This window comes from Anomaloglossus baeobatrachus, chromosome 12, assembly GCF_048569485.1.
Source record: "Anomaloglossus baeobatrachus isolate aAnoBae1 chromosome 12, aAnoBae1.hap1, whole genome shotgun sequence".
Classification (NCBI taxonomy): Eukaryota; Metazoa; Chordata; class Amphibia; order Anura; family Aromobatidae; genus Anomaloglossus; species Anomaloglossus baeobatrachus.
Genome location: NC_134364.1, coordinates 90,475,958 through 90,500,747, shown reverse-complemented (window position 1 = coordinate 90,500,747; position 24,790 = coordinate 90,475,958). Strand labels below are relative to the sequence as shown.

The 24,790-nt window shown below is 52.0% G+C and overlaps 1 protein-coding gene across 1 annotated transcript in view; it reads right to left on the bottom strand.

Moving 5' to 3' along the window:
* Window positions 1-2,737, bottom strand: part of TNFAIP8L2 (TNF alpha induced protein 8 like 2) — a 113,316-nt gene extending 110,579 nt beyond the window's left edge. The window contains exon 1 of the mRNA XM_075329627.1: window positions 2,691-2,737. The gene's annotated coding sequence lies outside the window, so the exon portion shown is untranslated. The remainder of the gene's footprint in view (window positions 1-2,690) is intronic.
* Between the last annotated feature and the right edge of the window lie 22,053 nt (window positions 2,738-24,790).

Here is a 24,790-nt window from a genome sequence, read left to right as displayed (position 1 = left end):
GGATGATGGGATTGATTTCCATGTGTTTGCCCTTTGTGCCATGAACTGTCAGGGGGATTACAGATGTCTGTGTGCGGCGGCTTTTATATACGCTTTGCATTAAGTCTACGTGATGTGTATGAGAATCGCCGCCGCACGTGATCACCCCAGAAAAACAGCCCAATTTGTCACCCGCTCCTCCAGGCTGCAGTCGGCGAGGTTCTGTCACATATTAATACGGCTCCAGATTCACCAGCCGCCCCGTCCGCCATTGGTACTTCATTGTTACCGTTTTAACAAGTTTTCTTTTTTGGGGGGGACACTTCAACTTTAATAGGGAGGAGTTTAGCTGGGTGTGTCTGATTATGGGTGGAGCTTATAGGGGCGTGACACACCATAGGGCGGGGCTTGTCAGGATATTATTTTTTTTTTTTTTCAAAAAATCCTTGAATATTGTCCTCACTATAAGGACCCCAGAGTGAGGTTAGTATGGAGCAGGGGGCCCTTTAATCCAGACAAGACCCCTATAATCAAACCACAAAGAATAGACCCCAAAACTAATTAAACCCCTAACACAAACCATAGAATGATATCCACAGTGCCCCCATAACAGCGACATCCACAGTGCCCCCATAATAACAGCGATATCCACAATGCCCCCATAACAGTGACATCCACAATGCCCCCATAATAACAGCTATATCCACAGTGCGCCCATAACAGCGACATCCACAGTGCCCCCATAATAACAGCGATATCCACAGTGCCCCCGTAACAGTGACATCCACAATGCCCCCATAATAACAGTGATATCCACAGGGCCCCCATAATAACAGTGATATCCTCAGTGCCCCCATAACAGCGATATCAACAGTGCCCCCCATAATAACAGCGATATCCACAGTGCCCCCATAATAACAGCGATATCCACAGTGCCCCCATAATAACAGCGATATCCACAGTGCCCCCATAATAACAGTGATATCCACAGTGCCTCCATAATAACAGTGATATCCACAGTGTTCCCATAATAACAGTGATATCCACAGGGCACCCATAATAACAGTGGTATCCACAGCGCCCCAATAATAAGTGGTATCCACAGTGCCCCCATAATAACAGCGATATCCACAGGGCGCCATAATAGTGATATCCACAGTGCCCCCATAATAACAGCGATATCCACAGGGCCCCCATGATAACAGTGATATCCACAGTGCCCCCATAATAAGTGATATCTATAGTGCCCCCTCAATGACAGCGATATTCTCAGTGTCCTCATAACAACAGTAACATCCACAGGGCCCCCATAATAACAGCGATATCCACAATGCCGCCATAATAACAGCGATATCTATAGTGCTTTCATAATAACATTGATATCCACAGTGTCCCCATAATTATGGCTCGTTCTCTCTGGCTTTGCTGTATCCCAAGCGTAGAATTGTGAGTAGACACAGCTGTAGTTGGGCAGTGAGCCGTCACTGCACCTGTACCTTACCGGCAGGGATGGCTCCAGGTTTTTGTGGGCCCTGGGCGAAAGAGTCTCAGTGGGCCCCATCCACACATAGACATGCACAGATACATACACATACAGGCATACGTACACATATATTTAAAGAGAAATTCACAAAAACACATACAGTATAAATATTCATAAATCTAGACACAGTCATATACACCATACCTCCCAACATTTAAAGATGAGAAAGTGGGACAAAGTATGCGGCGCGCTACGCGCGCCGTGGCAATTTTAAGCCACGCCCCCTAACCACACCCATTTTGCGATGTGTCACGCCCACATCCAATCCTTTTCAGCACTTCTGATCACATTGTTTAAGGCTGCGTGCCCACGATCAGTGTTTGCAGCATTTTGAATGTAGCATGTTTTTGCTGTGTCCAAAACGCTGCATTGTACAGTACAAGCACAGTGGATGGATTTCTAGAAATCTCCTGCCCATTGTGCTTATTTTTTCTGTAGCAAACACTGACCTGCGGAGCGTCTTTCCAGACTGCAGCATATCAATTGTTTGCTGCAGTTGCATGCGTCCTCCATAGGGAGAACACAGCAGGAGACCGCAGCGCACTGAACGCTGATCGTGGGCACAGACAGCTGCGTTCTCCTGCGGAGGAGACGTGCAGCCCCGCAGGTCAGGACCCGCTGCCTCCAGGACACAGCAAGTCCTGATCGTGGGCACAGGCAGCTGTGGTCTCCTGCAGAGGAGACGTGCAGCCCCGCAGGTCAGGACGCGCTGCCTCATCATGGGCACAGGCAGCTGTGGTCTCCTGCGGAGGAGACGTTCAGCCCCGCAGGTCAGGACCCGCTGCCTTCAGGACACAGTGAGTCCTGATCGTGGGCACAGGCAGCTGTGGTCTCCTGCGGAGGAGACGTGCAGCCCCGCAGGTCAGGACCCGCTGCCTTCAGGACACAGTGAGTCGTGATCATGGGCACAGGCAGCTGCGGTCTCCTGCGGAGGAGACATGCAGCCCCGCAGGTCAGGACCCGCTGCCTCCTGGACACAGTGAGTCCTGATAATGGGCACAGGCATACGCACATATACAGTACATATTTGAACACAAATTCCCTAAAATACATATAAACAGACAAATCTATACACAGTCATCTACACTGACATACATAGATATATACATCATATATATACACACATTGGAGGTAATAACATGGGGAAGCCGGCAGCAGCCGCACTCACCTACCCCGCTTGTCTCTGTCCAGCTCTTCCTCGAGCATGTGATCACTTGGCATCACTTTAACAGACCTAGCCACGCACAGTGCACACTGACACTGCTGTGTATGTATCACAATGGAGGATAGGGGTTTTAGATATATATATACACACTGTATATATACAGTATATACAGCACAGGAGTTGCTGGGGGCTACAGTATACACATCACAGGAGGGGCTGGGGGCTACAGTATATACAGCACAGGAGGGGCTGGGGGCTACAGTATATATAGCACAGGAGGAGCTGGGGACTACAGTATATAAAGCATAGGAGGGGCTGGGGGCTACAGTATACACAGCACAGGAGGGGCTGGGGGCTACAGTATATTCAGCACAGGAGGGTCTTGGGGCATAGACAGTACTTGAGGGGGCATACATATTAGGCCTGTTTCAGATATCAGTGATTCTGGTATGTATGTGTTAGTTTTTATACGTACCAGAATCACTGACCTATGCAGACCCAATATAATCAATGGGTCTGCACACACATCAGTGATTTTTCACTGACCGTGTCTCCGTGCGGCCTACATGCATATCCGTGATTGCCGCACAGAAACATGTCTGTTTTTTTCTGGCATCACTGATGTCCCACAGACCACACTATGGTGTGACCCGTGAAACACGTATCAGAAAAACACGGACATTTAAAATAAAAAGCTTTTCAAACTCACCTTCTCCAGTGATGCTGTATTCGGCAGCTGCTCTCTGCTTCTTCCTGCCTGGTTCATTATAGCATACATATTCATTTATGCAGCCAGAGCCGACCCGGAAGTAGCTGCAGAGGTGAGAGAGCGGTGGCTGGATGCTGAATCGCAGGACTCTTCAGCACCACGGAGAGCAGGAGCGGGGGCAGGTGAGTATATGTCCATGTGCAATCACGGAGTACGGATCACGTATCATGGATTGCACATGGACAACCACTGTGTGCCATGAATCACGGAGTATGAAGAGACATATGCGTGTTTAACACATCAGTGAAGAAAGTCTGTTTTTCACTGAGGGGCATACACGTTACTAAGGGGTACACACATTACTGGGGGAAATACACTTTACTGTGGAGCATACAAATTACTGGTAGCATAGATATTACTAAGGGGCATACAGCCCTGGTGTTGGGGCTTATACAGCTCTGGGGGCACATACAGCTCCGATGCGGGGGATGGTGGCATACAAATCTGGTGAGGGGGGGTGGCTGGAGGCATATAGCTCTGGTGAGGAGAGGGCTGGGGTACATATCTGGTGGGAGGGGGCTGGAGGCATACAGAGCTGGGGGTGCTGGGGGGCATATAGATCTGGTGGGGGGGCTGGGGGGCATACAGATCTGTTGAAGGGGGGCTGAGATACATATCTGGTGGGAGGGGGCTGGAGACATACAGAGCTGTGGGGTGCTGGGGGGCATACAAATCTGGTGAGGGGGCTGGGGGCATACAGATCTGGTGAGGGGGAGTGGCTGGAGGCATATAGCTCTGGTGAGGAGAGGGCTGCTGGGGCATACAGATCTGGTGAGGGAGGGCTGGGATACATAGCTGGTGGGAGGGGGCTGGAGGCATACAGAGATTGGGGGTGCTGGGGGGCATATAGATCTGGTGGGGTGGCTGGGGGGCATACAAATCTGGTGTGGGGGCTGAGGGGCATACAGATCTGGTGAGGGGGGGTGGCTGGAGGCATATAGCTCTGGTGAGGAGAGGGCTGCTGGGGCATACAGATCTGGTGAGGGGGGGCTGGGGAATACATATCTGGTGGGAGGGGGCTGGGGGCATACTGATCTGGGGGGTGCTGGGGGGGCATATAGATCTGGTGGGGGAGCTGGGGGGCATACAAATTTGGTGAGGGGGGTGACTGGAGGCATATAGCTCTGGTGAGGAGGGGGTTGGGTAGGTGGGGGGGGTCACATACAGCGTTGGTGCTGCAGCTCCTCTTCCTCCAGTCTCTGCATCTGTGGACAGAGCTCAGCATGTTGCTCGGTAGCTCCGCCCACAGATTTACTTCCGTACACAAGCAGCCCACAGTGAGCAGTGAGTGCACTGGGCTGAGCTGCAGGTGCCGATTTAAAGCGCCAGCATCCAGGAAAGTGCTGCTGCCGCCCACCCATATCAGCGGCAGCACACAGAGCCAAAGTCAGACGGGGAGAGAGCGGGTGGGCGGAGCCACGGGATAAAAGCCTCCCGATCGTGACACTGGGACACCCGCTGAAATCCGGTACAGTCCCGCTGTATCTGGGACGGTTGGGAGGTATGATATACACTGAAATACATAGATACACACACACACACACACACACACACACATTATTTTTATATATTTATATAGATTTCTAATATTGGGAAGTCGGCAACAGCCTCATTCACCTCCCCGCTTGTCTCCATCCAGCTCCTCCTGGGCATGTGTCTGTGCCACGCTGATTGGTGTACGTCACTAACAGACATGGCTGCACATAGAGCACACTAACATCGCTGTATATACATCACAAGAGAGGCTGGGGACTTACACATTATTGGGGGGGCATACATATTACTGAGGAAAGGGGTATACAGCAATGGGGGGCATAAAGCTCTAGAGGGGGGTAGTGGCTCTGAGGTGGGGAGGACAAACAGCTCTCAGGTGGGGGGGGATATACAGCTCTGGTCGGTATACAGGTCTAGGGTGGGGGGACAAACAGCTCTGAGGGGGTATACAGCACCGGATTGGAGGGGACATACAACTCTAAGGGTATAGTAGTATGTAGCCACCATATTCCTCCATATATTGTTATGAAGCCCCCATAGTCCTCCATATAGTATTATGTAGCTCCCATGTAGCATTATGTAACCCCCATATGGCATTATGCAGCCCCCATATGGCACTATGCAGCCCCCATATAACATTAAATAGCACCCATATAGTACAATGCAGACCCATATAGCATTAGGCACCCTCATGTAGTATACAGCCTGCATATAGCACAATGCAGACTCAGATAGCATTAGGCATCCTCATGTAGTATACAGCCCTTATATAGCACAGCCTGTATATAGCACAGTGCAGAGCCAGATAGCATTAGGCATCTTCACGTAGTACACAGCCCCTATATAGCACAGTGCAGAGCCAGATAGCATTAGGCATCTTCATGTAGTATATAGCCCGTATATAGCACAGTGCAGAGCCAGATAGCATTAGGCACCTTCATGTAGTATACAGCACCTATATAGCACAGTGCAGAGCCAGATAGCATTAGACACCCTCATGTAGTACACAGCACCTATATAGCACAGTGCAGAGCCAAATAGAATTAGGCACCTTCATGTAGTACACAGCACCTATATAGCACAGTGCAGAGCCAGATAGCATTAGGCACCCTCATGTAGTACACAGCACCTATATAGCACAGTGCAGAGCCAGATAGCATTAGGCACCCTCATGTAGTATACAGTCCACATATAGCACAGCCGCCATATCATTTAATGCACCCCCGCCCATCGTCGTCCGGCCACAGTGATGAAATACATACTCACTTCTCCTCATTCCCCAGCTGCGGTCTCCTCGGCACGTCCACTGCTGTCGCTCGGTCTGACCTCTCAGCAGGTGTGCAGTGATGACGTCACCGCGCTCCGCTGTTGAGCAGTCAGAGTGCCGAAACTCCAGACACAGCAGGGAGAATGATGAGAGGGAGTGCGCCTCTCCATCTCATCATTGCTTTCAATTGTATCGGCATTCGGCAACTGCAATGCTGATACAATTGAAAGCGCGATCCTCGGCAGGGGGAGGTCGGTGACAGCGCGGGAACCGGGCTCCCCTGACTAGCGGTAAGCCACTCCTGCCACCACGAGTGGGCCCCCCTCAGCAGTCTAGGGCCCCGGCATTTCACCGGGTTTGCCGGGTGCTAACGCCGCCACTCCCTTCCGGTAATCTGCCCACTCCCAAGGACCACCTACCAGCCAGGATGAGGTGCACCCACTTATAGATGAGAACCTACACTAGTAAACTTATCCCTTCTGGTCCAATACCTACAAACTTAAAGGGGTCAGGATATAACCTACCTGAGAAATGTTTATGTCTTTGCCCTGGAGAGGTAAGTTTACTAGTGCAGGTTCCTATCTATAATGGGGTGCGCCTTGTCCTAGCTGGTGGGCTCATACAAAGTGCTCAGCTTAGCCCCACAGTGTATAGTTCATACATTTAGTGTTTATCGGTCTATTTACTGTATGTGGTTTGGTGGATCCCCTGATGGTTGGGGCTGATGTGACTGGGTGCCCTGTAAGTTATCTGTGGTGTGCCCCTTTATGCGGTGGTGCCTGGATCCGCGCTGCCCCTGTGTGACTAATCTCTGTGTTGTTTTTTTTCTGCATTGAGGCTGCTCTTTACTGAACCTTCATCTGCTGTAAAATATGCAGCCGTCGTGATAAACACCATAAATAAAAGTGATGGATCCCAGGTCTCCGCTCACCTAGCGCTGCGACTCTGCGGCGGCGGCTGACATTTTGCCATGGGAACCTTCCATCATGCGGTGAAGGCTCGGAGATTGAAGGCATTTGGAAAGCGTCGGCGGCTAACGTGCCGGATTATTCAATTATTTAAATCACCTGATATTAATACTAAGGTGCGACAGAGACGAAATGTGCCGGGAGAGGATGGTGCCTGGATCTGCCCCCCGTCACTGCACCGCAGATGCCACAACGCTGGGACCCAGGGATCCTATCAAATCCTGCAGTGATGTAGTATGGGGAAAGCAATGGGAGCAGATACACTTGGTGCCAAATTAGATAAGATTAGTGAAAAGGCTAGAGTTAAGGCCACTTTATACACAGCAACATCGCTAGCAATGTCGCTGCCGATCGCACCCGCCCCCGTCGTTTGTGCGTCACGGGCAAATCGCTGCCCATGGCGCACAACATCGTTAGTACCCGTCACACATACCTGCCTAGCGACATTGCTGTTGCCGGCAAACCGCCTCCTTTCTAAGGGGGCGGTTCTTCGGCGTCACAGCGGCGTCACTAAGCGTCCGCCCAATAGAGGCGGAGGGGCGGAGATGAGCGGCCCGCACATCCCACCCACCCTCTTCTTTCCTCATTACGGAAATCCGCAGGTACGGTGATGTTCTTCGTTCCTGCGGTGTCACACGTAGCGATGTGTGCTGCCTCGGGAATGACGAACAACCTGCGTCCTGCAACAGCAACGATAATAGGGAAAGGAACGACGCGTCAACGATCAACGATTAGGTATGTAATTTTGATCGTTAACGGTCGTTCCTGCGTTTCACACACAACAACGTCGCTAACGAGGCCGGATGTGCGTCACGAATTCCGTGACCCCAACGACATCTCGTTAGCGATGTCGTTGCGTGTAAAGCAGCCTTTAGTGTTAGGGATAAGATTAGTGCCAAGGCTAGAATTAAGGGTACTTTACACACAACAATATCGCTAAAGATATATCGTCGGGGTCACTGTGTTCGTGACGCACATCCGGCGCTGTTAGCGATATCGTTGTGTGTGACTAAAAGGAGCGACGATCAACGATCGCAAAAACGTCAAAAATCGTTGATCGTTGACATGTCGCTCCTTTTCATAATATCGTTGGTGGTACATGCCGCTGGTTGTTCGTCGTTGCTGCGGCATCACACATTGCTATGTGTGACACCGCAGGAACGACGATCATCTCCTTACCTGCGTCCACCGGCAATGAGGAAGGAAGAAGGTGGGCGGCATGTTCCGGCCACTCATCTCCGCCCCTCCTCTGCTATTGGGCGGCTGCTTAGTGACGCCGCTGTGACGCCTAATGAACCGCCCCCTTAAAGGAGATATTGTTCGGTATCTCCAGCGACGTCGCTAAGCAGGTACTGTATGTGCGTGTGAGGCTGCCGTAGCAATATTGTTCGCTACGGCAGCGATCACCCCCATGATGAAACAGCGACGTGGGCGGGTGCTATCGTGCATGACATCGCTAGCTGTCGCTAGTGATGTCGCAGCGTGTAAAGCACCCTTTAGGGTTAGGCATAAGATTAGTGCCAAGGCTAAAGTTAGGGTTAGGGATAAGAATAGTGCCAAGGCTAGAGTTAGGGGTACTTTGCACACTACGACATCGCAGGTACGATGTCGGTGGGGTCAAATCGAAAGTGACGCACATCCGGGGTTACTGTCGATATCGTAGTGTGTAATTCCTTTTTGATACGATTAACGAGCGCAAAAGCGTCGTAATCGTATCATCGGTGTAGTGTCCGACATTTCCATAATTTAGCTGCAGCGATGGTACGATGTTGTTCCTCGTTCCCCTGCGGCAGCACACATCGCTGTGTGAGAAGCCGCAGGAGTGAGGAACATCAGCGTACCTGCGTCCTGTGGCTCACGCTGGCTATGCAGAATACGGAGGTGGGCGGTATGTTTACGTCCCGCTCATCTCCGCCCCTCCGCTTCTATTGGCTGCCTGCCGTGTGACGTCGCTGTGACGCCGAACGACCCGCCCCCTTAGAAAGGAGGCGGGTCGCCTGCCAGAGCGACGTCGCAGGGCAGGTAAGTGTATGTGAAGCTGCTGTAGCGATAATGTTCACTACGGCAGCTATCACAAGATATCGCTGCTGCGATGGGGGCGGGTACTATCGCGCTCGGCATCGCAGCAATCGGCTTGCGATGTCGCAGCGTGCAAAGTACCCCTTAGGGTTAGGGATAAGATTAGTGCCAAGGCTAAAGTTAGGGTTAGGGATAAGATCAGTGCCAAGGCTAGAGTTAAGGCCGCTTTACACTCAACGACATCGCTAACGAGATGTCGTTGGGGTCACGGAATTCGTGACGCACATCCGGCCTTGTTAGCGACGTCGTTGCATGTGAAACGTAGGAACGACCGTTAACAATCAAAATTAATAATCGATCATTGACGCGTCGTTCCTTTCCCGATTATCGTTGCTGTTGCAGAACGCAGGTTGTTCGTCATTCCTGCGGCAGCACACATCGCTACGTGTGACACCGCAGGAACGAAGAACATCACCTTACCTGCGGCCGCACGCAATGAGGAAGGAAGGAGGTGGGCGGGATATTCGGGCCGCTCATCTCCGCCCCTCCGCTTCTATTGGTTGGCCGCTTAGTGACGCTGTTGTGACGCCGTACGAACCGCCCCCTTAGAAAGGAGGCGGTTCGCCGGCAACAGCGACCTCGCTAGGCAGGTAAGTATGTGTGATGGGGATGAACGATATTGTGCGCCATGGGCAGCGATTTGCCCGTGACGCACAAACGACGGGGGCGGGTGCGATCGACAGCGACATCGCTAGCGATGTCACTGTGTGTAAAATGGCCTTTAGGGTTAGTGTTACGGTTAGGGTTAAGGCTAGAGTTAGGGTTAGTGTTACGGTTAGGGATAAGGCTAGAGTAGGGTTAGGGATAAGATTAGTGCCAAGGCTAGCGTTAGGGTTAGGGATAAGATTAGTGCCAAGGCTAGCGTTAGGGTTAAGGATAAGATTAGTGCCAAGGCTAGAGTTATGGTTAGGAATATGATTAGTGCCAAGGCTAGCGTTAGGGTTAGGAATATGATTAGTGCCAAGGCTAGCATTGGGGTTAGGGATAAGATTAGTGCCAAGGCTAAAGTTAGGGTTAGGGATAAGATCAGTGCCAAGGCTAGAGTTAAGGCCGCTTTACACGCAACGACATCGCTAACGAGATGTCGTTGGGGTCACGGAATTCGTGACGCATATCCAGCCTCCTTAGTGACGTTGTTGCGCGTGACACCGCAGGAACGACCGTTAACAATCAAAAATACTCACCATATTGTTGATCGTTGTCCAGTCGTTCCTATCTCGATTATCGTTGCTGCTGCAGGTACGATGTTGTTTGTCGTTCCTGCGGCAGCACACATCGCTACGTGTGACACCGCAGAAACGAGGAACAACATCGTACCTGCGGCCGCCCGCAATGAGGAAGGAAGGAGGTGGGCGGGATGTTCCAGACGCTCATCTCCGCCCCTCCGCTTTTATTGGGCGGCCGCTTAGTGACGCCGCTGTGACACCGCACGAACCGCCCACTCAGAAAGGAGGCAGTTTGCCGGCCACAGTGACTTCGCTAGGCAGGTAAGTATAGTGTGACGGGTGTTAGCGATGTTGTACGCCATGGGCAGCAATTTGCCCGTGACGCACAACCGACGGGGGAGGGTACGTTCGCTAGCGATATCGATAGCGATATCGCTAGCAATATTGCTGCGTGTAAAGCCTGCTTTAGGGTTAGGGATAAGATTAGTGCCAAGGCTAAAGTTAAGCGGGCTTTACATGCAGCGATATCGCTAGCGATATCGCTGGCGAGCATATCCGCCCCCGTCGGTTGTGCGTCACGGGCAAATCGCTGCCCGTGGTGCACAACTTCGCTTACACCCGTTACACATACTTACCTGCCTAGCGACGTCGCTGTGACCGGCGAACCGCCTCCTTTCTAAGAGGGCGGTTCGTGCTGCGTCACAGCAGCGTCACTAAGCAGCCGCTCAATAGATGCGGAGGGGCGGAGATGAGCGGGATGAACACCCCGTGCACCTCCTTCCTTCCTCATTGCGTGCAGCTGCAGGTACGATGTTGTTCCTCGTTCCTGCGGTGTCACACGTATCGATGTGTGCTGCCGCAGGAACGACGAACAACATCGTACATGCAACAGCAACGATAATCGGGATAGGAACGACTGGACAACGATCAACGATTTGGTGAGTATTTTTAATCGTTAACGGTCGTTCCTGCGGTGTCACACGCAACGACGTCGCTAACGAGGCCTGATGTGTGTCACGAATTCCGTGACCCCAACGACATCTTGTTAGCGATATCGTTGCATGTAAAGCCCGCTATAGGGTTAGGGATAAGAATAGTGCCAAGGCTAGAGTTAAGGGTACTTTACACGCTGCGATATCGGTACCGAAATCGCTGGCGAGCGTACCCGGCCCTGTCAGTTGTGCGCCACGGGCAAATCGCTGCCCGTGGCGCACAACATCGCTAACACCCGTCACACAGACTTACCTTCCCTGCGACCTTCCCGGCAATCCGCCTCCTTTCTAAGGGGGCGGTTCGTGCCGCGTCACATCGATGTCACACAGCAGCTGTCAAATAGCAGAGGAGGGGCGGAGATGAGCGGCCGGTACATGTCGCCCACCTCCTTCCTTCCTCATTGCCGGTGGACGCAGGTAAGGAGATGTTCGTCATTCCTGCGGTGTCACACATAGCGATGTGTGCTGCCGCAGGAACGACGAACAACATCGTACCCCATTTAAGCCAGCCTTCCATCATATGGGCCCAAGTATTTATGATAACCAGTATACCTAGATGGATAATTTTATATACACAGCCGGTTATCCAGTGGTCCCAAATATATTACAGAAGGCAGGGTTAAACAGAAAATCGGATTTACACCACTTCGGCCATATTCACAGAAGGACATATAGTGTTTACCATTAATAAGTAAATCTTCAATGATCAATACAGTGGAGCCTTGGTTTACGAGCATAATCCGTTCTGGGAGTGTGCTTGTAAACCAAGTTACTCGTCTAGCAAAGCAAAATATCCCATAGGAAATAATGCAAGCTCAGACAATTCGTTCCACAACTTGTTCAATGTCCCATCCTGGTCCCCTATTGTGCCACTCCACACATGCACAAACACGCACAAACACACACAAGCATGCACAGACACACACAAACACGCACACATATTATGTGCCAGCCTCATGGTTCTTGTAGTTCGCCGGTACAGGATGTATATCGGGTAACCATCACGACCGATGCCGGAGTTTCCGCTGCCAGAGCGCTGACGTCAAAGGCAGGGCCGCTTACCTCTGTTTGGCCAGCGCACTGCCTTTGAGTAGCGGCTGACAGCGGAAGTTCCTCCATCGTCGCGATTGTTACCCAATACACATCCTGTACCGGCGAACTACAAGAACCGGGAGGCCGGCGATGGAACAGAAGATAAGGTGAGCATAATATGTGCATGTGCGTGCGTGCTTGTGTGTGTTTGTATGTGTTTGTGCGTGTTTGTGTGAGTTTGTGTGGACTGCAAGTGTGGGTCAGAGCGCGGTTAAAGTACAGAACCGGAAGTGTGTGCGGTGAGTATTTGCTCATACGGCAAAGCTTGCTCGTAAACTGAGTTACAAATTTACAGCCAGCTTTGCTCGTAATGCGAAATACTCACAAACTGGGTTACTCGTAAACCGAGGTTCCACTGTACTTAGCTTCATATATTAAAGAAAGTCCTTGATATATATCATGTACACACTAGGCGAACCGCCAGAATCCAATATTCAGCGTTTCTGTGGACATCTCCACCAGTGGTAGTCCATTTGCTATTTGGAAATGGTCCGCTTCAAAAGTCCTCTTTAATGTGATTGTAGCCATTAAACGCCCGCCTCGACGAGTTTCCCCATTATATGGTTCATCAGGAGGCTATAAAATAACATATGATCCATAAAAGACCATCCAACAAATATTACATATATGCAGTACAATAATGTGAACAATAGGCATACACTGTGTGCAGAATTATTAGGCAAATGAGTATTTTGATCACATGATACTTTTTATACATGTTGTCCTACTCCAAGCTGTACAGGCTTGAGAGCCAAGTACCAATTAAGTAAATCAGGTGATGTGCATCTCTGTAATGAGGAGGGGTGCGGTGTAATGACATCAACACCCTATATAAGGTGTGCTTAATTATTAGGCAACTTCCTTTCCTTTGGCAAAATGGGTCAGAAGAGAGATTTGACAGGCTCTGAAAAGTCCAAAATTATGAGATGTCTTGCAGAGGGATGCAGCAGTCTTGAAATTGCCAAACCTTTGAAGCGTGATCACCGAACAATCAAGCATTTCATGGCAAATAGCCAACAGGGTCGCAAGAAGCGTGCTAGACATAAAAGGAGCAAAATAACTGCCCATGAATTGAGGAAAATCAAGCGTGAAGCTGCCAAGATTCCATTTGCCACCAGTTTGGTCATATTTCAGAGCTCCAACGTTACTGGAGTATCAAAAAGCACAAGGTGTGCCATACTCAGGGACATGGCCAAGGTAAGGAATGCTGAAAAACGACCACCTATGAACAATGAACATAAGATAAAACGTCAAGACTGGGCCAAGAAATATCTTAAGACTGATTTTTCAAAGGTTTTATGGACTGATGAAATGAGAGTGACTCTTGATGGGCCAGAGGCTGGATCAGTAAAGGGCAGAGAGCTCCACTCCGACTCAGACGTCAGCAAGGTGGAGGTGGGGTACTGGTATGGGCTGGTATCATCAAAGATGAACTTGTGGGACCTTTTCGGGTTGAGGATGGAGTGAAGCTCAACTCCCAGACCTACTGCAAGTTTCTGGAAGACAACTTCTTCAAGCAGTGCTCCAGGAAGAAGTCGGTATCGTTCAAGAAAAACATGATTTTCATGCAGGACAATGCACCATCACATGCATCCAACTACTCCACAGCGTGGCTGGCCAGTAAAGGTCTAAAAGATGAAAAAATAATGACATGGCTCCCTTGTTCACCTGATCTAAACCCCATAGAGAACCTGTGGTCCCTCATAAAAAATTTTTTTTGAGTTTAAGCTAATCTGTGCTGTATTGTCATATAAAACACCCCTACATTGTTATTTTTTGTTTTCTAACTTTTGTTCCTCTTGAATTCACCCTTTATTCTCTGCAGCTCTTTGTTTACATTCAGCACAAGCAAACTGACCACTTCCTGTGCCAAACCTCCCAGTCAGAGCTGACACCGCCCGGCCTCAGTGTCCAGCCTCGCCCCCTGCCCGTCCCCTGCACACACATTCCCTGTCAGTATATTCTGCCCCAGCGCTGACCTGTTATCACTACAGCATTGCAAATAACAGCCCCACATCAGGCTCTGCATCGCATACACACATCAGGCTCTGCACCACATACACACATCAGGCTCTGCACCGCATACACACATCAGGCTCTGCACCGCATACACACATCGGGCTCTGCAAAAAAATTTGGTGGAGGTTCCATCATGCTTTGGGGCTGTGTGGCCAATGCCGGCACCGGGAATCTTGTTAAAGTTGAGGGTCGCATGGATTCAACTCAGTATCAGCAGATTCTTGACAATAATGTGCAAGAATCAGTGACGAAGTTGAAGTTACGCAGGGGATGGATATTTCAGCAAGACAATGATCCAAAACACCGCTCCAAATCTACTCAGGCATTAATGCAGAGGAACAATTACAATGTTCTGGAATGGCCATCCCAGTCCCCAGACCTGAATATCATTGAACATCTGTGGGATGATGTGAAGCGGCTGTCCATGCTCGGCGACCATCAAACTTAACTGAACTGGAATTGTTTTGTAAACAGGAATGGTCAAATAAACCTTCATCCAGGATCCAGGAACTCATTAAAAGCTACAGAAAGCCACTAGAGGCTGTTATTTTTGCAAAAGGAGGAGCTACAAAATATTAATGTCACTTTTATGTTGAGGTGCCCATACTTTTGCTCCGGTCAAATTTTGTTTAAATGCGGATTGCACATTTTCTGTTAGTACAATAAACCTCATTTCAATCCAGAAATATTACTCAGTCCATCAGTTATTAGATATATGAAACTGAAATAGCTGTTGCAAAAACCCAAATTGTTATAAAGAAAAAAGGTTAACATTAATAGGGGTGCCCAAACTTTTTCATATGACTGTAATTGAGGGGACAAGTACAGGTCGCTCTATATAGCATTCCTGATGTCTTGCAATTACCAAAATCCCTTAAGTAATAGGTCCTTCCTGTAACTGAGCAGTTGGAGCGCTTACACTGATCCACAGAACAACAAACCGCGCAGCCCCCACATCTAAAAAAAACGCACGCACGTCTGTCCAGCCATGTACCAGGGGATTTTGGACCCTGATTTAGACTATGCACCAACCTATCTTTAATGGATCGCCCCCGCCTATAAGTCACACTTGACTTTTCAGGGACAAAGCTGGCCAGACCTGGATCGGGCATCAGAATGTTCCAGTGCTTTTTGATGATATTATAAACACGTGTAGACTGTGTATCAAAGATACCGATAATGCGTAATAAATTACTATCCGAATCCCTAACCTTAGAAGCCAAAAGAGCCTGCCTGTCCCTACCCCTTGCAAAGCCAAGAGACTGTTGAAGAACTTGCTTAGGGTACCCCCTTTCCACAAATCTAGAGAAGAGGTCAGTAGCTTGATCCTTGAAATCCCTTTCCCTAGAGCAGTTCCTGCGTATATATGCAAGAACTACCCTTAATTCCCTTCCTCAAGGGTAAAGGATGATGACTACCCCATTGTAGCAGGGAATTAGTAGCCTAGTGCCAAGAATAGAGTTAGGTTTAGAGATAAGATTAGTGTCAAGGCTAAAGATAGGATTAAGGATAAGATTAGTGCCAAGGCTAGAGTTAGGGGTACTTCTCACATAGCCAGATTGCTGAGCAGCGACCTGGCCCCTGCTGTGAAATCGCTCATCGTTACACACAGTGCTGGTTCATTTTTTGGTCGTTGCTCTCCCGCTGTGAAGCACAGATCCCTGTGTTTGACAGCGAGAGAGCAACGATCTGAATGTGCAGGGAGCCGGCGTCTGGAAGCTGCGGACGCTGGTAACCAAGGTACACATCGGGTAACTAAGCGAAGCGCTTTGCTTGGTTACACGATATTTACCTTGGTTACCAGCGTACGCCGCTCTCAGGCTGCAGTGCTGGCTCCCTGCTCTCTGCACATGTAGCCAGAGTACATATAGGGTAACTATGCTTTGCTTAGTAACCCGATGTGTACCCTGGCTACAAGTGCAGGGAGCCAGCGCTAAGCGGTGTGCGCTGGTAACCAGGGTAAATATCGGGTAACCAAGCAAAGCATTTTGCTTAGTTACCCGATATTTACCTTGGTTACCAAGTGCGGTATCGTTTCCACGAGTCGCTGGTGGCTGGTCACTGGTGAGATCTGCCTGATTGACAGCTCACCAGCGACCATGTAGCGATGCACCAGCGATCCTGACCAGGTCATATCGTGGTCGGAATCTCTGGTACGTCATTTAGTGAGACGGTACCCTTAGAGTTAGGGGTAAGAATAGTGCCAAGGCTAGAGTTAGGGCTAGGGATAAGATTAGTGCCAAGGCTAGGGTTAGGAATAAGAATAGTTCCAAGGCTAGAGTTAGGGTTAGTGTTACTGAGCACACAGACTGACTGATATATATGACGACCCATATGCCCTAGTCCCTGATAGCTCTGGGTGATGATACAGACAAATTAGTCACCTCGGACTGTGCAGCCCCTCTCTCTCTGTGGTTATACCGCTTTGGGTTATTACACACCTTTGAGTTAGTGCACTCTATTTAGAACCACGGAGGGTATTGCTTAGGGGTTGAGTCATCGCGAAACGGGGGCGTCACTGCAATTAGGACGCCGACCTTCGGGGTATAGGAAGGGAAAGGATAGGGAAAACACCCCTCCCTTCCCCTTTTCTCTCCTATTCTTTATTTATTATTTATTTTTTAGTGTTGTGTATGTGTCGCGGGCGGGGAGGAGGGTGTCAGCACACTACGCTCACCCCTTCTGCTCGGGTCCGGCGGTTGCTGCTCAGTGGTGGCTCGAACTGTGGGCCGGATCCCGGGGGTTCTCGAGCGGCACTCCTCGCCCGTGAGTGAAAGGGGGTTGTTGGGTGTGGGAATTGTTTATTGTCCGTGACGCCACCCACGGTTGTGGTGATTTCACCACCACTGCTCAATATGGGGGTCCCGGGGATGGTGATGCGGAGCAGCCAGGTGTTGTGTTGCCCCTCCGTGGGTAGGGGTTGGTGATCCCGGGGCCCGGTGATGGTGAGGGAGGTGCAGGGACCGGTGGGAGCAGGGACGCGGGGGCAGCGCTGTGCCTTGCGGCACCGTGGTACTCACTCAGCCTGAGACGTTGACACAGTTTTACAGTAAACCACACGGCTGGAAAGACGGTTCCCACGGACGGCTGCACTTGCTCTCCCAGTAGGTGACGGTGATGTCCCTTTTCCTTGCACCTTTGTTTCTGTGTTGGTAGCGATGGATTCCCACCGGTAACCCGCTCCCCGACTTCAAGCTGGGCCGGAGGAGCTCTACTCTTTGCCCGCAGGCGCTGGCCCTGAGAGACTGGTGCCTTGGCGGTGGCGGTGTCTCTCCTACTCTGGTTGGGCTGTTGCCTTCAATCGGGACTTGGTTGTTGGGGGATCTACGTCCCCTTCACTGACGGATTTGGCAAATTATGGCGACTCCTAGCCTTGCCAGGGTCCGAGAGGCCCCTGCCCTGGTGCTGACTGTCCTTCGGTACACTGCTCCAGACCGCCGGGCCACTACCCGTCCGCGGTCCTTCCAGGAACTTCCACACGGTCCCCCTCCAGACAGTCACCGCCGTTGCTGACCTTGCTGACCTGTCCTGCACACAGCTGGACTACTTCAGGCTTTCTTTCTGTCACCACTCTTGCTTTCCTCCTTTACCACTTCACTTCTTTCTACTTTCACTTCCTTAAGTCAACTTAGCTGTTTACTCAAGCTCCCCCTAAGCTATCTGCATGGTTTCTCCCGCCTCCAGAGCTGTGAACTCCTCGGTGGGCGGAGCCAACCGCCTGGCCCACCCCCTGGTGTGAATCATCAGCCTCTGGAGGAAGGCAACAAGGATTTTTGGTTAGCTGTGGTGTTCCTAACTGGGATGTAGGGTGTGGTGGTGTGATGACCTGTGTCCCCTGGCTTGCCCAGGGCGACACATTCCCCCTTAGCAAAATGCAGACCGTCCGCGGGCTGCCGTCCAACACCGGTTTTATTTTTCTGTAAAAGATAACAGGGTAAAATAACATATTTACATTTTTAATGAATCTTCCCATAACGGGAGGCACATTTCTTAAACGTTGCAAACGGTTTACGGTTACGGTTTCCGCTCTCTCCCACCCAAGCAACCTGGCCCTGATGCTGCCCCTAAAACCCAGGCAGCACCCCTTGACCCACAGTCCAGCACAAGTTACCCGAGCGGGATCTGTCCTTCCCCTCCAGAGGGTAGCCACCGGTTCCTTTGGTGGCTGGGCCCCAGCCTGCTCTGCTGAGGGCCCTCCCTCCAACCTGCCTCTCCGGAGGCGGCATTGCGGAAACGGTAACGGCAAACAACTTATTTACAAGCCACTTAACGTTTGTGGTTGCCCTGCAAGTTCACGGGCTTGTCCATGGATAGTCCTCCATGCAAAACAACTTTTTAAACGGTCCCCACGGGGACAACGGTGCCGGCTCCAGCCGGTTGCAAATCACTTTCGACAATCAGGTTAGGTACTCAGTAATCATTTTCATCATTTTCAACTTTTTCAAACAAAATGGTGGTCCCAACGGGGACTGGACAACGGTGCTCCGCTGCCCTACTCCAGGCCTTCAACTTCATCCGAGGGAGGGGGTGCAGGACTCACTCTGCTCTCCTGGCTGCCCCGCAGCTTCACATCCAGGGCAAACCACCCCCTCTCTCCACAGTGTCGGGTGTAACGAACAAGGTCTCCCGGCATTAGGTTGCGGCCGGGATGCTCCTCAGGCAGGTGGGCATTCACATCCCGCCGGGCTACAAACACTTCGGCCTCCAGGCCCGGCTCGTAGATGAACCCGTAGCCCCGGCGGACATCAAACCGCCTCACCTGCCCCTCGTACAGCGGTCCCCGGACACGGAACGTGGCCTGGCGGAGACTCTCCTTCTCCCTTATCGCTCTGGCCACCAGCTCGGCCTACCTCCGTTCCCTCTCAGCGATCTACAGGCCCAGCGGTACCGGCTCCCTATCCCAATATGGCGCTGCTGCCAGCGCCGGCGCACGGGTCGGGCCCCGCGGGACATCCTGGACGTTGCCCACTGTCAGGAATCTGGGCGGCATGTCCCGCGGTGTCTTGGCCTTGGGCGCTGCCTTACAGCAACAACCCTGCGCTACCTCAGCCGAGGTGTGGGAGATGGGCATAGGGGCTTTCCGCTGCTGGGCCTTCGGCTCGGAGCGGGTCATCGGCTCCGGCTCGGGGGATTTTTCAGGGGATGCCTCCGGTTCAACCTTCGGAATCTTCCACGGTAACACCTCCGGTTTACTGCGGGCTCCGGCTACAGATCGGTCCGCCTGGGCGGGGACGCTGGGTATTGCTACCGGTTGCGGTGGCAGCAGGCCTAGTGGCGGGGTCACGGCCTCCGAGATGGGTGGCGAGGGAGGCAACGGAGGGAGAGGGCTTGGACCGGGCCCCGCAGCCGCGATGACCGGCCCTTCCAGGGCAGCGGGACGTGGGTCACTCACCCTCCCTTTCTCCGCTTCCTCCTCGAATCTCCGCACGGTGGCTATAACGTCCGCCATGTCGGTCTCCCACTCCTCCATGAGGAGCTGCATCCTGACCTGCAGCCTTTGGTAGAGCTGCGCGGTTCGGATTTCCACCCACGCCGCGGTTCCAGGCGCGGGGGCTACTGTGTCGCGGGACGGCATCCACATGATGGCTTCTTCTTCTTCCAGGAACGGTATGTCTGCAGAGTCCTGGCGTCCCTGCTTTTATAGCTGCAGCTACATGCGTCCAGCCGCCATCGTGTCCCCCTTAGCTCTCTCCGGCCCCTCCTCTCTCGGGGCGGGGTTTTGGCCTTCGCGCCTCTGCTACTCGAGAAGACGCTCGAGCAGGAACTTTTCGCGCCAAAGATGGCGGCTTCTGAAATTTTTCTGGCGGTAACAAGGCGCACCTCTACCAGACGGCAGAGCGGTAAGATCCTGTTCGTGACGCCAAGTTGTCGCGGGCGGGGAGGAGGGTGTCAGCACACTACGCTCACCCCTTCTGCTCGGGTCCGGCGGTTGCTGCTCAGTGGTGGCTCGAGCTGTGGGCCGGATCCCGGGGGTTCTCGAGCGGCACTCCTCGCCCGTGAGTGAAAGGGGGTTGTTGGGTGTGGGAATTGTTTATTTTCCGTGACGCCACCCACGGTTGTGGTGATTTCACCACCACTGCTCAATATGGGGGTCCCGGGGATGGTGATGCGGAGCAGCCAGGTGTTGTGTTGCCCCTCCGTGGGTAGGGGTTGGTGATCCCGGAGCCCGGTGATGGTGAGGGAGGTGCAGGGACCGGTGGGAGCAGGGACGCGGGGGCAGCGCTGTGCCTTGCGGCACCGTGGTACTCACTCAGCCTGAGACGTTGACACAGTTTTACGGTAAACCACACGGCTGGAAAGACGGTTCCCACGGACGGCTGCACTTGCTCTCCCAGTAGGTGACGGTGATGTCCCTTTTCCTTGCACCTTTGTTTCTGTGTTGGTAGCGATGGATTCCCACCGGTAACCCGCTCCCCGACTTCAAGCTGGGCCGGAGGAGCTCTACTCTTTGCCCGCAGGCGCTGGCCCTGAGAGACTGGTGCCTTGGCGGTGGCGGTGTCTCTTCTACTCTGGTTGGGCTGTTGCCTTCAATCGGGACTTGGTTGTTGGGGGATCTACGTCCCCTTCACTGACGGATTTGGCAAATTATGGCGACTCCTAGCCTTGCCAGGGTCCGAGAGGCCCCTGCCCTGGTGCTGACTGTCCTTCGGTACACTGCTCCAGACCGCCGGGCCACTACCCGTCCGCGGTCCTTCCAGGAACTTCCACACGGTCCCCCTCCAGACAGTCACCGCCGTTGCTGACCTTGCTGACCTGTCCTGCACACAGCTGGACTACTTCAGGCTTTCTTTCTGTGACCACTCTTGCTTTCCTCCTTTACCACTTCACTTCTTTCTACTTTCACTTCCTTAAGTCAACTTAGCTGTTTACTCAAGCTCCCCCTGAGCTATCTGCCTGGTTTCTCCCGCCTCCAGAGCTGTGAACTCCTCGGTGGGCGGAGCCAACCGCCTGGCCCACCCCCTGGTGTGAATCATCAGCCTCTGGAGGAAGGCAACAAGGATTTTTGGTTAGCTGTGGTGTTCCTAACTGGGATGTAGGGTGTGGTGGTGTGATGACCTGTGTCCCCTGGCTTGCCCAGGGCGACACATATGTGTGTTTAGTATATGTATGTATGTAATTTTGATATCGATAATAAAAGGAAATTTTATATAAAAGTAGTAAAGACTGAGGTTTGAGGGTAAGAATAGTGCCAAGGTTAGAGTTAGGGATAAGATTACTGCCAAGGCTAGGGTTAGGCATAAGAATAGTGCCAAGACTAGAGTTAAGCTGGGTTCACACTAAGCGACAGCGACAACGACGTCGCTGTTACGTCACCATTTTCGGTGACGTAACAGCGACCTTGTAAGTCGCTGTTATGATCGCTGCTTAGCTGTCAAACACAGCAGAAGCAGCGATCATAACGTCGCTGTGCTACATGTGCAGAGAGCAGGGAGCCGCGCTTAGCGCTGGCTCCTTGCTCTCCTAGGTACAGTACACATCGGGTTAATTAACCCGATGTGTGCTGCAGCTACATGTCACAGTGCAGAGAGCAGGGAGCCGCGCGCACTGCTTAGCGCTGGCTCCTTGCTCTCCTTGCTACAGTATACATCGGGTTAATTACCTGATGTATACTGCAGCCACATGTGCACAGAGCAGGACTCGGCACTGGCAGCAAGAGCGGAGGCTGGTAACGAAGGTAAATATCGGGTAACCAGGGAAAGGTCTTCCCTTGGTTACCCGATGTTTACGCTGGTTACAGCTTACCGCAGCTGCTAGACGCCGGCTCCTGCTCCCTGCTCGCTTCATTTCGTCGCTCTCTCGCTGTCACACACAGCGATGTGTGTGTCACAGCGGGAGAGTGACGACCAAAAAATGAAGCTGGACATTCAGCAACGACCGGCGACCTCACAGCAGGGGCCAGGTCGTTGCTGGATGTCACACACAGCGACAGCGACGGGACGTCGCTGCAACGTCACAGAAAATGGTGACGTAGCAGCGATGTCGTTGTCGTTGTTGCTGTGTGTGACACCAGCTTTAGAGTTAGTGTTACGGTTAGGAATAAGGCTAGAGTAAAGGATAAGATTAGTGCCAAGGTTAAAGTTAGGGTTAGGGATAAGATTAGTGCCAAGGGTAGAGTTAGGGTTAGGGATAAGATTAGTGCCAAGGCTAGAGTTAAGGGGGTTTTACACGCTACGACATCGCTAATGCGAACTCGTTGGGGTCACGGAATTGGTGACGCACATCCGGCCGCATTAGTGATGCCGTGGCGTGTGACACCTATGAGCGATTTTGCATCGTCGCAAAAACGTGCAAAATCGCTGATCGGTGACATGGGGGTCCATTCTCAAATATCGTTACTGCAGCAGTAACGAAGTTGTTCCTCATTCCTGCGGCAGCACACATCGCTCCGTGTGACACCGCAGGAACGAGGAAGCTCTCCTTACCTGCCTCCCGGACGCTATGTAGAAGGAAACAGGTGGGCGGGATGTTCATCCCGCTCATCTCCGCCCCTCCACTTCTATTGGCCGGCGGATCAGTGACGCAGCTGTGATGTCGCTGTGACGCTGAACGAACCGCCCCCATAGAAAGGAGGCGGTTTGCCGCTCACAGCGACGTCGCCGGGCAGGTAAGTAGTGTGACGGGTCCGGGCGATGTTGTGCGGCATGGGCAGTGATTTGCCCGTGTCGCACAACAGATGGGGCGGGTACGCACGCTGGCGATATCGGTACCGATATCTCAGCGTGTAAAGCGGCCTTTAGGGATGAGATTAGTGCCAAGGCTAGAGTTAGGGTTAGGGATAAGATTAGTGCCAAGGCTAGAGTTAGGGTTAGGGATAAGATTAGTGCCAAGGCTAGAGTTAGGGATGAGATTAGTGCCAAGGCTTTGCACTTTGCGACATCGCAAGCCTATGATGCGATGTCGCACGCGATAGTCCCCGCCCCCGTTGTAGCAGCGATATCTTGTGATTCCTGGCGTAGCAAACATTATCGCTACGCCAGCTTCACATGCACTCACCTGTCCTGCGACGTCGCTCTGGCCGGCGACCCGCCTCCTTCCTAAGGGGGCGGGTTGTACAACGTCAGAGCGACGTCACACGGCAGGCGGCCAATCAAAGCGGAGGGGCGGAGATGAGCAGGATGTAAACATCCCGCCTACCTTCTTCCTTCCATATAGCCACCGGCAGCAGGTAAGGTGATGTTCCTCGCTTCTGTGGCTTCATACACAGCGATGTGTGCTGCCGCAGGAACGAGGAACAACATCGTACCTGTCGCGGCAGCGTAATTTTGAAAAAGTCGGAGCCTACAGCGATGATACGATAACGACGCTTTTGCGCTCGTTAATCGTATCATCTAGGATTTACCCACTACGATGTCCAAAATGACGCCGGATGTGCGTCACTTTCGATTTGACCCCACCGACATCGCACGTGTGATGTTGCAACGTGCAAAGACGCACTTAGGGTTAGGGATAAGATTAGTGCCAAGGCTAGAGTTAGGTTTAGTGTTACGGTTAGTGATAAGGCTAGAGTTAGGGTTAGTGCTCAGGCTAGATTTAAGGTTAAGGCTAGTGTTAAGGTACCGTCACACTAAGCGACGCTCCAGTGATCCCACCAGCAGCCTGACCTGGCAGGGATCGCTGGAGCGTCGCTACACGGGTTGCTGGTGAGCTGTCATACAGGCAGTTCTCACCAGCGACCAGTGACCAGCCCCCAGTCAGCAGCGACGCGTGGAAGTGATGCTGCGCTTGGTAACTAAGGTAAATATCCGGTAACTAACCTGATATTTACCTTGGTTACCAGCGCACACCGCTTAGCGCTGGCTCCCTGCACTCCTAGCCAGAGTACACATCGGGTTAATTACCCGATGTGTAGTATGGCTATGTGTGCAGGGAGCAGGGAGCCGGCACTGACAGCGTGAGAGCGGCGGACACTGGTAATGAAGGTAAATATCGGGTAACCAAGGAAAGGGCTTCTTGGTTACCCGATGTTTACCGTGGTTACCAGCGTCCGCAGAAGCCGGCTCCTGCTCACTGCACATTCAGTTGTTGCTCTGTCGCTGTCACACACAGCGATCTGTGCTTCACAGCGGGAGAGCAACAACTAAAAAATGGCCCAGGACATTCAGCAACAACCGGCGACCTCACATCAGGGGCCAGGTTGTTGCTGGATGTCACACACAGCGACATCACTAGCAACATCGCTGCTACGTCACAAAAGTAGTGCCTCAACAGCGATGTTGCTAGCGATGTTGCTTAGTGTGATGTGGCGTTTAGGTTTAG